The sequence below is a fragment of the Equus caballus genome, chromosome 6, assembly GCF_041296265.1.
Source record: "Equus caballus isolate H_3958 breed thoroughbred chromosome 6, TB-T2T, whole genome shotgun sequence".
NCBI lineage: Eukaryota > Metazoa > Chordata > Mammalia > Perissodactyla > Equidae > Equus > Equus caballus.
The window spans coordinates 22053907-22067868 of NC_091689.1; the positions used below are offsets into that span (position 1 = coordinate 22053907).

Below are 13962 nucleotides of genomic sequence, written 5' to 3' on the forward strand. Positions count from 1 at the left end.
TGTCTTTGTGGTGTACACCAGAGAAGGCAGTTTTTGTTAGCTACCTCCTCTTTTGTGTATAAAAAACACATTAGATTCTGTAAGTATGAAACTTGTCGTGAGCTTTTTCTTACAGAAGTAAAAAAGTATCCTTTTCCTGCACAGTGAAAAAAAGTATCTTCCTCTTCACAGTATCTCTCCACGTGTGTGAAGTATTCTCTCCTGTCTGCAATTCGTGCTGGTAAATGTTTTGGCTGTCAGATGTTGCATGGGGGGATGTTAGCACTAGGATTCTTGGTAGTTAGGGAATTGGTTGAGTTCTATCCCTGTTCGTCAGAAAGGGATGGACTGAGTTGGCTTCCTATCTCTAAGTCAGGGGCGCTGTACGCGGCCCCAGCGCACACATCCATCAGAATGCCACACTCTGCGGCCAGCCTGGTGGCGTAGCGGTTATGTTTGCGCTCTCTGCTTTGGTATCCCTGCGTTCGCAGGTCCAGATGCTGGGCATAGACCTAGCACTGCTTGTCAAGCCATGCTGTGGCAGTGTCCCACATAAAATAGAGGAAGATGGGCACAGATGTTAGTTCAGCGACAATCTTCCTCAAGCAAAAACAGGAAGATTGGCAACAGGTATTAAATCAGGGCCAATCTTCCTCACAAAAAAGAAGAAAAAAGAACACCACACTCTAGTTGCTCTGGTTTCTTCCAGTATCCACGAGGTCAAGGCCTCCTTTCAGTGCTCATTCCCCATGTTGATTTTTCTGTTGTTTTTGGAAAGCTTGCTATTAATAGTGCCCTTATCTGAGAATCTAGATGAAAAGCTGTTGCATAGCAGACGGATAAAATAGAAAAGCTCTATTTTGACATAGCTTTTTGTTAAAAGCTCTCTAGCCCTGCAGTTGGTTTGTTTGTTCATTTTTTTTTCTTTTAAGATAAATATCATGCTTGCCCTCAGAATTGAGGCAACCCCTAGATCTATAACTTGGCATCAGGAATAGAATTTTTTAAAAATGTTGGGTCAGATTTATCATTCCTTCTTCAGTCAGTATATCTAAAATGAATATTGCTCATCACTTTATGCTATTTTTTTTTGGTTTTGAGTGACATGTTTATATTTCTCGTGGCAAATAATATTTAATAATCATAAAATATAATAAGTAGGGCTGGCATTTCTTGACTGCTTTCCCTGTTTGGGGAACCGCTCTGTGCATTTCACATCCATCGGCTTCATTAGTTTATTGTTAGCCCCGCTAACAGGTAAGGGACGTCAGGCTCAGGGAGTTTGTAACTGTCCCAGGGCTGCACGACCGATACCTGCTGGAGCTGAATTTCGGTGCGTGTGGCCTAATCCTAGAGCCTATTCTTAAGCTTTTTATGCTTATCATTTAGCACTGCATCCTTTGGCACCACGTTATTTTTATCACTGTTAGTTCCTTTCTCCTCGAGGTGTTGCCAAGTGAAACGTGGATGTGTAACAGGTGGAAACACTAAATAGTCAGATCACCCTAAGGGAGAACAGAGGGAAAGCAGCGTTTCACAAATGTGAGCACATTTACAGAAATTTAAAAATTTTAGACTTACTGCACATCCGAAATTGGGAGTCTCTGAAGATGCTAAAAATTGCCAGTCTGCCCAGTCAGCACATTTTTGTTGTGTAACATTTCTTCACAACCAGCCATTAGTCTAGTCACTCTAGAATTTCAGCCAGAGGTCTGAAGAGCATAGAGGAAGCGGGGCACACCCTTGGTGGCCTGTGTTACCATGGAAACCTGGGCACGCCACATCATCTTCCTCCCACAGCCTCAATTTGGCGGTTCACAGGGCTCCAGTTGTTTAGACACGGCAGGCGCAAGCATGCATTGGCCTGTTGGAATTGTGGGTTTTTTTCTTTCTACTTTCAAGAATTTTCTGTGCTTTCTCTAATAAGCATGTGTTTTTTAGTGAAAACAAGAAAACAAGCAAATATGTTTATATGTCCGCAGGAAAGAATTCTTTGGACGCTAATAAAAATTCATTGATTCCCAAGATGGGCCATTTTCCAAGCCTCTCATAGGTATAATGTGAGGCTTCTGCTGTGGCCACTTGCTTACTGCCCGTCGGTCGTGATTGGCATTACCGTCCAGATGTGTTTGCAGCTGCTCAACCCACACACTTTTGTAAACTCTTGGCAAATGTGGTGCTGGAGGCAGGAGGGAGGGCTACAGCCCAGGCTGGATGGCTGAGAACTGATCGTATGTCTGTTTTTATTTTTTAATTTTTTTTTTTTGAGGAAGATTAGCCCTGAGCTAATAGCTGCTGCCAGTCCTCTTTTTTTTTGCTGAGGAAGACTGGCCCTGAGCTAACATCTCCCTCTACTTTATATGTGGGATGCCTGCCACAGCATGGCTTGACAGGTGGTGCATAGGTCTGTGCCCCGGATCCGAACTGGCGAACCCCGGGCTGCTGAAGCAGAAATGGCAAACTTAACCGCTGCGCCACCGGGCTGGCCCCCATGTGTCTGTTTAATGAGATCAAAGATGAACATTAATTCCCCCTTTTCCATCCATCTATCCTCTAATGGATTTCCGGGGTGGGGGGCGGTGGCAGAGCAGCATTACTGATGGGAGGATGACCCTGAGCGGTTCAGAGACCAAGACCTGCTCTGATGAGCCGTCAGCAGGGCTTCTGTTCTGAATGTGCAATAGTATACCATCCACAAGGAGCCCTTCTTCCAAAAGGCGATTAGGCATCGCAGCGCGTCCTGCACGTCACCAAAGGAGTCGCAAACCAACCATGGGAGGATGGCAGCAGGTACAGTTACTGGTGCCATGGAGCTTTAAAGCAAGAAGCAGCACTTTTTACTGTCAATTGTAATTGTTCACAAACCTGTTTTACACAAATTATCTCCATTGGCCCAGTGAGGCCGGGAGGTGGGAAGAATGGGTATTAAATTCTTGTTTACATCCTGTGTGTGGGTGGTAAAACAGGGTCACTGTAGCTGGGCTGGTGTCACAGTGGTTGAGTTCGTGTGCTCCGCTTCAGTGGCCCAGGGTTCACAGGTTCAGATCCCGGGTGTGGACCTATATACTGCTCATCAAGCCATCCTGTGGCAGCGTCCCACATACAAAATGGAAGAGGATTGGCACAGACGTTAGCTCAGGAACAGTCTCCCTCAAGCAAAAAGAGGAAGATTGGCAAGAGATGTTAGCTCAGGGCCAACCTTCCTCACCAAAAAAAAAAAAAAGGAAAGAAAAAAAGAAAACAGGGTCAGGTAGGTAAGGACTTGCCTCAGGTTCCCAAGTAGGAGAGTTGGGACCAAAGTGAGTTTCTATGTCTTGAAGGCCATCTCTCCCCAACCCAGGCTGCCCCCAAACCGTGCAGGGGAGGGTCCTTGTGGGAAATGGGAGGTTTTATAGAAGCCCAACACGTGATTTGGCCAGTTGATACTTGGGTTCCAGTTATTCCACTGTATCCTGGAAACAGTGTGCTTGGATCAACTTTACCTTCTTACTCATGAAATCCAGCTCGTTATGTGGAAACCTAGCTGCTGTTATATGGACTCATGTGTGTACCCCTTCAGTGCTCTCTGCAGGAATAAGAGGACACACAGAGCCCAGGGCAGGAGGAAGGCGTTCTGGGTGTCCCGGGGACTTGCTGGGAGCCTGCAGCCCCGGCTCTGTGCTGTCAGAGGGATTGAGAATGCCTCAGGGCCCCCTCCCAGCCTTTGCTCGCCTGTCACCTGAAGGGGTTGGCGCCTGAGCCTCGTGAGGCCCCCTCCAAGGGGCACACTGGGGGCGCCGGATTGGAGTCCCCCAGGACTCGGGGGAGATCCAGCTGCAGGGCATCTTCCTGGGGAGGAGGGAGTGGCGGGGAGAAGAGGAGACTGCATTCCCAGGCCCCCAGGCACTGTGGTGGGAACATTCTTTGAGGTTTTGTTAGTATTTTAGAATTTTTAAAGGGTAGATAATATCTAGATGTTGTGTTCCAGCAAAACAAATGTTGTTCTTCTGAAAATATGTTAGACAGAAAAACGCACCCGGATCTTCGCAGCCTGACTTAGAAATGCACTGAGCAAATGCCCGCTGTGTCCCAGACTCAGGGCTGCTGAGGAGGAGCGGGCCCCATCCTTTGTAGGATGCCCTGGTCTAGAGGGAGGTGGCTGGGGCTCGGGGGTTTGGACTCCATCTCCTGCACGGAGACCCTGTAGCTCTTAGCTTTGCTCACTTGTAGTTTTGGCCTCATGGCTGACTTCTCCAGAACGTCCCTTTGTTGGGCCTCAGTGTTAGGCCTGGTCCACGTCTACCATCTCTTCTTCTTCTCGCAGGGAAAGCGCGCTGGCCAACAGTGTCAGAGACTGTCGGAATCAGAGCTGGCTGGCTGGATTCTGTAAAATTCCATGGTGTATTTTTTCCCCCTTGTAATCTGGCCCTGGAAAGAGACCTGCTGGTTGGAGTTCCCAGTGGAGAGGGCTTGGCAGGGATCCTGCTGGGTGTGGTCCTCAGAGGGGTGGCTCTGTTCCAGGCCGGGGCACCGGGGATGCTCAGGGAGGGGCCATCAGGCTGTGGGTCTCACAGTGGCATCAGGCTTACCCGCCCGGTGTGGGGCTGAGCCCCCTGTGCCTGTCCAGATGCACCTGGCCCTGCAGTCTGTGTGAGAGGCTCAGAGAGGTTACGTGGTTCCTCCAAGGTCACGGACTGAGAAATGATGGAGCCAGGACAGGCACAGGGCCTGCTGATCCGTGAGGCTCTGCTGCTGTTGGAATTAGAGGAGCAATTTTCTGTGAGACGTAACTGATGGAAGACCGTGATGTCAGTCTGTTGGAGCCCTGGGAGAAGCAGGAAGGAAGGAAAGCAGTGTTAGAATTGAAGGAAGGTTGGACCTGGCATGACCCACCCCCCCCGTCATTCAATCTTTTGACTTTCTCTTTGCTTTCCAGGTAACCCCCTGACTATTCACATGATAGTCACTGTAGTAAGAGCCGTAACAGAAATAGAAGAGCAAATTTAAGGACCACAGAGGGAGGAAGCCATGGTGAAGTTCTGCATAGGAGTGATTGCGCACCGAGCTTTGTCATTTTGGAGGATGCTTATTACAGAGGGCTTGGTGGGTTCCTTTCCTTCTTGTCTTATTTTTGGCTGTTTTCTTTCTTGAGGTGTGGAGAGTTTTGTGGCCAGGTCCTCGTGAGGCAGCTCTCTGAGCCCTTTTTCTTGATCACTGATTATAATCCTAAAACATGCTGTGGGAACACAGGAGAGGACAAGAAAAGTTGGAGTTGAAGCCACCAGTGGGGCTCGGAAGAAGAATGAAGTTGTGTCCCGGTGGGGAGAAGTCAGCATAGAAGTGGCCTGGGGATGAGGACATGAGGGTGGGAGGGAGAGCTGGGGAATGAGCAGGAAGCCCTAAGGGCTGACTGGGATAAAATTATTTGAGACTGAGAGAAATAAAAATAACTGGGGGCAGAGGAGTAAAGGGCATCAGTAAGGACAGGACAGGCTGCGCTGCAGTACCAGGCAGTCTCAGCTGAGCCTAGGGCGGCACAGGTCTGTTTTGGCTCTCACCCCACATCCGCGTGTGCGCTGAGGCCGGGCAGAGGGGCTTCTCTTCATCCTGGCCCCTGGGGTCCCAGGCTGAGGGAGCAGTCCCCATTATAGACATTCCTGGTTCTGTGCCAGGGGAAAATAGCTCTGGAGGGTCCTGTGTTTGCAGTTAGGTGCTCTGGCTCAGAAGTTACATGGGTCACTTCTTCTCGTAACTCACCGGCCACAACTGGTCCATGGTCCCTCATGGCCACGGGGGCCAGGAAGTGCAGTGGGAGGGTGTGGAAGCGTTTAGGGGCTGCTGCTGGCTTGAAGATGGGGTTCCTGGCCTCCTGCCTCAGGGGCGGGTGAATGAGACATGCTGGCTAGTTGCATGAGGTCGGGTCACTCGGCTGGAGACAGGAAGTGACCGTCTTAGAATAAGTGAGTGTCTCCTTCCTCGGGGACAGTTTGGCACAGTTGATAAGGAGGGTCAGTACTTGCGAAGCGTTGTCTAGGGTTTTCAGAATGCCCGGAGGCTCTCTCGTGGGTGCATGGAGTTAGGCTGCAAAGTCTGGACCGTCAGCTCCTCAGGTTTGACGCGGTACTAACATCAATAAGATGAGTGCGTTTCAACTTGAAGCCATCTGATAATTTCACCCCCTGCTGTTCCCTGACAGCCCTGTAGAGGAAGTAAGCATGTCTTAGTCTGACATAGTGTTCTTTCGGATTAGAAAAACAAACTGCGGACGTGCGTTGAGAGCCTGCATGTTGAGAGTTCCTCAGTTTACTGTCCTGCATTTCCCAGGTGACCGACATCCTTTAACAGTTCTCTGCTTGTTGGCTAAGGATCGCTGGAGTCATTCTTCCGGCTCTAACTGCTCTCTGTCGTCCACTCATTCACCCCACGTTCCAGCGCCCAGGGTGTTGTACTGAACTCAGAGGATGTGCAAGCAGGTACAGCCGCCAGCCGTGGTCCTCAGAGAGCTTACAGAGGTGGGGTTTGTGGACCAGGAAGTGGAGGCCAACATGTGATATTTGCAGTTCATTGTAATACCTGCGTATCTGCGCTGTGTGTGTCGGATCTCCTCTTTTGTTCCATAGCCTTATGGTTTGGAGCTGAAAATGGAGCCCACAGAGTCCAAGATTCTCGTGAGGGTTGGGTGGATCGGGGTGAGGAAGAGGCAGCTGTGGACGGGACCCGGCTGGGTCCCCCGTGGATCGCTGGTCTGGTTCCCCTTCAGCCTTGAAGGAGGGAACGGGGGCATTCTTTATGCCCTGCTGTGCTGTATCATGCGTGCACGTGCGTTGGCTGCCTCTTTGCTCCATATCCCGTCATGGAGACCTGGGGGTGGTCCCGGTCTTACAAGCCAGGGAGAAGAATGACGTCTGCTGAAGAGCTGTTGGAGTTCTTGGGTGGAAGATGTGTTACAAGGTATCGCTGTAACTGGGCAGGCAGCAGGGCTGGGAAAGGAAGTCTGAGTTCTCACAGCTTCTTGCTTGTGAGAAAAGAAAAATGAAAGAAGAAACGATATGCAAGAGCCATGTTGCTCCTTCTGCAGGAAGAGGGGTCTCTGAGCCCGGCTGTGGGTCATCCCCTAGTGAGCTGTGAGGGGTGTGGTGACCTGTCTGGTCCCTCTGGTCTCAAATGGGGGTGCTGTTCTAGGAGAGGTGGATGCTGCAGGAGAAGTATCTGAGATGAGAACATTGACATTTAATGATCCGTATTAAAAAACAACTCACTAATTTAGAAGTGTTGGTGTAGCCTAACTTTGGATTATGAAGAAAGTTACTTCTCACTTAAAGATGATTGTAAACGCTAACTTGTATCAAGATAGATGACCTTCGGGGCGTGGCCCTGGGTAGCTGACCCTCTCTGGGCCTGAGACTGCACCTGCATCCCGAGCCTGCTGTTCTCGGGGCTCTGACCCTGGGCGGAACTGGTCTTAGTTCCATCTCTGCAGTTGGAGGGTTGACCCCATGAGGCCCACGGTCCCTCCAGCCTTGGGCTCTGTGGTTCCGATGTCTGCTCCTGTTTATCCTGCTCTTTCTAAGCCGTGGTTTCCCCTGTCTAAGCCAATGACATCTGCTTCTTTTTAATTCACATGAAAAGCCGCGTCTTTCCTGTTACAAAATACTGTATAATCAGGATTAAAGCAGACTCCTAAACCTATACACGCACCTCCACTCGGCCAGGGCACAATAACTGAAAAGGTCTTCACTGCAGCAGTGCCCGTCCCACATTCGCTCTGCTGAGGTTCACCGGGGCACCCTGACCCCGTGCAGGGCCGGCGCCCTGGGGCTCCTGGTCACAGACAGGGCGACGAGCTGGTCTTCACCTTTGGAATAAGCTCAGACCTGGCTCCCAGCTTTTTTGATCTGTTTTGATGCTACTAAACCACAGTGACCCCCTGTCCTGCTGCTGCCATAACAAACTACCACCGACAGAGGGCTTACCCAACAGACGTTGATCTTTCTTGGTTCTGGAGGCTGGACGCCCAGGGTCAGGGTCTCAGCATGGTTAGGCGGTCAGGTTCTGGTGAGGCCTCTCCTCCTGGCTGGCAGCTGCCTGACTTCTCCCCGTGCCCTCTCACTTGGTGGAGAGAGAGGGGCCAGGTACCTGTGTCCCTCCGAGTAAGGGCACTGATCCCATCATGGGGCTCCACTCTCAGGACCGCCTCCAAACCTCATCGTCTCCCAAAGGCCCCTCTCCACCTACCATCCCATGGGGGGTTAGGGCTCCCATATGTGGATTTTGGGGGGACACCTCCAGTCCTTAGCATACCACTTCCCCTTACATTTGCACCTGGTGTCCTCAGATGCATACTCTATCCCCAAGTTCCCTGCCCCAGAGCCAAGACCACGGGGTGCTCTAAAGCAGGGCTGCAGATGTCCTCTGGTTTACAAAATTCTTGCTGGCCCTGCCTCTTGCCTTGCCCGCCCTCCCCCCCGTTTCTCATTCTTGTCCTAAAGGCCAGTTTCTTTTCAGCTGTCTCCTGCCTGGAATCGTCTTCCTTCCTAGCCCCTCTGAAGGGCCGCTCCATAGGATGGTTGACGGACTCCAGCTTGGGTTTCTTCCAAGGCACTGCCTTCTGGATCCTAAACCCAGCTTCAGCCCGCGGGCCACCTCCCTCTAGCCCTGTAGCCATGTCTGCTCCCTGGATGCTGTGCTCCCCGTCCCCGGGCTGGTGCGTTGACCTGCTGCTCCGAGGGGAGGACTCTGCGCTCACTTGGGGCTCTGCCTGTTGCTTCATTTTGCCAATTGAAATCTTCCCACGGCTCAGCTTAGGGGCCGCCTCTTCCATGCTGTTCTCAGAGCACCTTCCCAGGCAGCTGAAAGGTCGCCTGGGTTTGGTTCCCTCGTGACCCATGTAACACTTTCTTTGGGATCAAAGAGTCTCCCTTTCGGATTGCAAGCCCTTTGAGGTCTAGATTCTGCAACTGGATGAAAGACCAAAACGTGTTAATATTTCCAAGTCACGGTCATTCTCCGTACAGCGTCAAGTGCTGTCACGTAAGTATCTTTAAGGAGCTGGTCTTTGGAGGAGCGGTTGGCTTGGAGCTGCTCGCATGGGTGATAATATGGGGCGCGTGGGGGTGTTTTGAAGCCTGTGTAGATCACTGGGATGCTCAGGCCTGAAATACAGACTGAGGTGTCATCAGAGAGTCCCTCTCCGTATGTCTTCTCTGAACAGGAGTCCCTGTGTGTTGGGTGTCCTCGTTGATGAGCAGAAAGTTGAGCCAATCTTACAGAACAGCCATATAGACATTACGCTTAGAGTAAAAAAAAAAAAAATACTATCTTGAGTTTCTGCTCAAATCTAGATGGGTTGTAAATGTCTTCATTTCTTTAAAGCGCATTCATCAATTATAAATATGATTTGAATTTCATACCTTTGTAGGAGTTTTCACAGAAGTGTGTTTACGTATTAGACAAAGAAGTTCTTCCCGCTTCTGTCCCAGCTTTAGAGCACGTGGTCACTCTTCTGTAACATGCTGGTGGGTACGTCCTTCAGGGCTGATACGCATGTTAGGCCACTGGTCAGAAGCCCAGATGCTGCCAGCCTCCCTTGTCGCAGGGGTTCCGTCAATATTGACGTTGATAATTATGTAAAGTTATTCCGGTCTGCAGCCTGCTGCCTCAGTGGAGAACGATCAGATATGCACTATTTTATAATTGTAATCGTAATCCGAGTGCAATTTCAAGACTTTGTCTTCCAAATCGCTTTTGGTTGCGCACTTTCCCTTTTCTCCCGAAGCCCGGGGGTCTGCTGCTTGTGTGTGCGTCTGGCGGATTTGCTGTGCTAGAAGGGAGGGCTGTACAGATTAATCCTAGCGCTTACTTCCTCTCATCTCCGTAGGACTTCAGGGTGCTCGTTAATTGATCGCACCTTTCATGTGGCTTGGAGCTGGTGCCCCTGGATGATTGTCTGTTTAAAGTGGGGCCCAGATGCCCCTGTGTTGCATATAATGCGTGTGCGAAATCAGAGGGCCAGGACTGCAGTAAATAATTCATATCAGCTGGGGCTCTTGCTGCTGGTAATGAGATCTCAGGGGCAGCGTCTTGAGTGCCCGGACCCCTCCAGATGATCTATGAATTGGTTTCTGCCTTTGTCCTTATTCAGACTGACAAATACACACTTAAGAGCTAATTGCGTTCAGATGCTGAGGGAAACGAACACGGCTTTGTGTGGGTTTCCCTCTGACTCACCTATGAATCTGTGAAATTAGTGTAAAGAAGGGGTGTGGTTCAGATGGCCAGAATCTGGGAGTTCTCCACCAGAGCATGCAGGGTCACTTGGGGTGGCGGTTCTGTCTGGGATGGCCAGAGAGCCAGGCTCAGTGAGGTCCCTGAATGTGCCAGTGGTGGCACATACCTGCTTCTGCCTTGGGCTTGTCCTCCTGGCCAGCACCGTGCTGTGTGGACGGAGACGCCAGCATCATAGATTCTAACTTCTGCCTCCTCGTGAGACAGGAGCTCAGGTCATCTTGGTGCCCGTTCATCTTTCAAAGGTCCCGCATCTCTGGTCATGGCTAGGGGTGTCCTTGCTGCTGGGCAGTTCCATGGCCTTGACCCTCTGTTTCTCAAGGGGAGGTGAGGAAATTACGTTACATTGAAGTCCTTTTGCATTTCATCCTCTTTATATGAGCTCTGATGCAAATGGTCTTAGGGATACCTTAATAATTTGGCAACTTATTTTGTAAGAAAATGGGTTCTGCCTTGTTGTCTAAACTTGTGTACATTTATGCATATGTGGAAGTCCCCCAAACCTTTCGTCTTCCTTTAATGAGAAATAGTACATCTCTTTGAATAGAAACTGTGGATTCAGAAACTAATAGAGCACCCCATTACTGTGGAGGCGATAAAGGCTGGGAAAGCGTTTTCAGCTAAACACTAAAGCATTCTTGCCCATGGATGTTCCCTTTTCTGCTTCTTTCCCTTAAAACCTGTGAGAAATTGTAAGGAAAATATATCACAGGTAAATGGAACAACTTTATTGCTTATTACTCCAGGTGATCGACTGATAAATTAAAAGAAGTACGTAAAATAAGCTGGTGATTATTTTAACATATTCCGTTGTGAATGTGCCTAATTGGCCACTCCTCCCGCCGTTCTGAGGAGAGGCTGTAATTAACAGCGAATTAGCATATCGCAGCCCTGTGCGGTCAGCGGGTGTCCTCGTCCATCTGCCATGTAGGGCCTTGGGGTGACACCTGGCCAGTAAGAGTGGCCCTTAAGAGTTCTTTGTCATTCAAGAATGTGTGGATGAGTCAAAATCTTTAGTCTGATGTTCTTCTGATGTTAAAAAAAAGTACACACAGACACACATTCATATGTATGTTTTGGCCAAGTGGTCATGAAAGCCCCTAAATTTTCTACGTTGGTGTCTGTACATTTATTCACTCATCAAATATTTATTGAACATCTGTGAATGTGCTAGGCACCCTATCAGTGCTGGTGTGCGAAAGCAAGCAAGGTCTTTGGCCTCAGGGTACTTGGAGTCGAGAAGGGAGGGTGACATTGGCCAGAGTCACCCCAATAACCATCGTGTTAGCAGCATGGTCAGTGCTGGTTAGAGGAAAGCAGAGACCGGAAGTGGGATCAGGAAAGGGCTTCTGAGGAAGTGGGAGTTACCTAGTGAGCTGCCGCTCTTGGGTATCATCCCAGAGGGGGAATGGCGTGTGCAAAGGCCCTGTGATGGCAGGGATGTATTGGAAGAAGTGGAAGGAGGCTGTTACAGCTCAGTGGGGAGAGATTGCAAGAAGCACGGAGCAAGGGGGTAGGGGCTTTGACCTTTATAAAGCCTGTGAGCAGTGACAAGTCGTTGAAGGGTTTCTGGTGTAAAATCTTCTGTCAGTTTCACATACATTGGGAGCACTGAAGGGCCCTTCAGGAATGTGGGTCCCCCTCCACCAACCACCCCCATGTACCCTGGCTTGGGTTTTGGGATGTGTCAGGCACGGGGGCAGACACAGGTGTCCACATGGTTGGGGAAGAGACTAGATCACAGTGAGTTCTCCTGTGTGAAGTAGAACAAACAGTGGGTGCCACGAGGTGCTATCTGTTCCCATCTCTTTGCCTCTTAGAAATAAATTTGATTCCGTGGTTGTTAATTGTTTGGCTCAGATGTTTTCTCTACTTAGAGCACATGCCATGTGTAATATTCTTACAACAATTTCAGTTCACTCGGCTTCAGTAATCCTAGGGCCACCTTCCAAATAACCAGAGCCAAGTCAACTTCTGCCTGGGGGTGGTGTGCGCAATTAAAGCGTTCTACTCGAAGTGAGTGGTTTCTCTGTCTGATTGTTTTTCTAGTAATAAAATGCAAGTGTTCGCAGCCTTTTATGAAGACTATGTGAGGGTGATGCACAGCCTCTGCTCCTTCCTTTGGTCAGAGGAAGAGTTGTCACTTCCACAGTCCAGCAGTGCAGAGCACGTCCCACGCTTAGATCGGTCATCCGGGGTCACCCAACCGGGAATCAGAGGACCAGACTTTACAGGGCATCTGACCACAGCGTCCATCCTCTTTCCGCTCTGCCTCATGCTGTCTTCTAACTGACCCCACTGAGGAGCTTGCCAGTATTGTTAAAATGGGAGTGATCTCAAATGACCTAAATTGGAATGATCCCATTCTTTACTCACAGCCTGAGCTATTTTTTCAAAGTATTATCTCTGTAGTGTTGCTAGGCAGAGAATTTATTCCTTTTTGCCTAAATTTATCCATAAACATGGATCAAACGTACATTTGGCATCATTCTCGTCTCTGAGCCATTGTAGCCTATTTTTTATGCCAAGGGAAAGTATTTTAAGGCAATGGGGTCAGCCGCCCTCTGCTCTCCTGACTTCATAGGATAACTATTCTGCCTCTCTTGGGGAGCTGGGTTATTGTGAAACTAGGTCAAATTATTGTTTTTCTCTTTTTGGCTATGGCCATTCCAAAGACAGAATCCTCTCTTCAAAAACAATCTTCTTGAAAGTCATATATTCTTGGGATGGTCGTCAAAGGCAGAAAATGCAAGAAAGAGGTTTCCCTGGGCAACATCTGAACAACTGAATGACTTCTGAACTTCACAAATGCTTCAAGCAAAATTAAAAGGCAAATAAAAAACTGGGAAAATAGGTACAATGTCTGGCAAAGGATTGTCTTTTGTATGTAAAGAGTTCTTATAAAACAATAATAAGAAGAAATTCCCCAGCAAAAGGAATGGACATGGATTCATAAAAAGAAATAAAGGGGAAAATAGGATGTAAATATATTTAGCTTCATTAATTAAAGAATAATTAAAATGATGAGGTGACTTTAAAAAAAATCTAGTTAGGTACAATGTGAAAAACAAAGACCCCATGCTAGCAAAGATATATGGAAATGGGTCCTTGTCTTGGTCCGTTGCGGCTGCCATAACAGACTACCACAGACTGGGTGGCTTATAAACAGAAAATTACATCTCACTTTTGTAGAGGCTGGACCCCGGAGGGCAGGGAGGTCAGGTAAAGGCCCTCTTGTGGGTCGCAGGCTTGTATCCTCACATGGCCGAAGGGGGCAAGGGGTCTCTTCTGGGCCTCTTTTATAAGGGCATCAATGCCATTCATCAGGGCTCCACCTTCATGACCTAACCATCTCCCCAAAGCCCAGCTCCTCACACCATCGCCTTAGAGGTTCGATTTCACCCCATGAATTTTGGGGGACACATTCAGACCATAGCATTCTCCTTTCACATTAGTGAAAGAAATGTACATGGAGACAGCCCTTCTGGAAAAAATTTGGTAAAATGTAATGAAAGCCTTAAAAATATAGGTGGCCTTTGACCTTGCAATTCCACTTCTGCCTACAACCTGTCACCTGGGATTAAATCAGCCCATTAAATAAAATGCATATGTGAGTGTATAGACCCCCCCCCCCCGCCCCCCGCTACCTGTGTGTGGCTTCCATCCCCACTTGGGGGTCTCACCCTGCCCAGCTGTGGTCGACTCAGCATCACTCGCCGC

At 49.2% G+C, this 13962-nt stretch overlaps 1 protein-coding gene across 6 annotated transcripts in view; it reads left to right on the forward strand.

Annotated features, from left to right (window-relative positions):
* AGAP1 (ArfGAP with GTPase domain, ankyrin repeat and PH domain 1) overlaps nt 1–13962 on the forward strand; it is a 558771-nt gene that overhangs the window by 98663 nt on the left and 446146 nt on the right. The gene's annotated exons all lie outside the window — the stretch shown is intronic.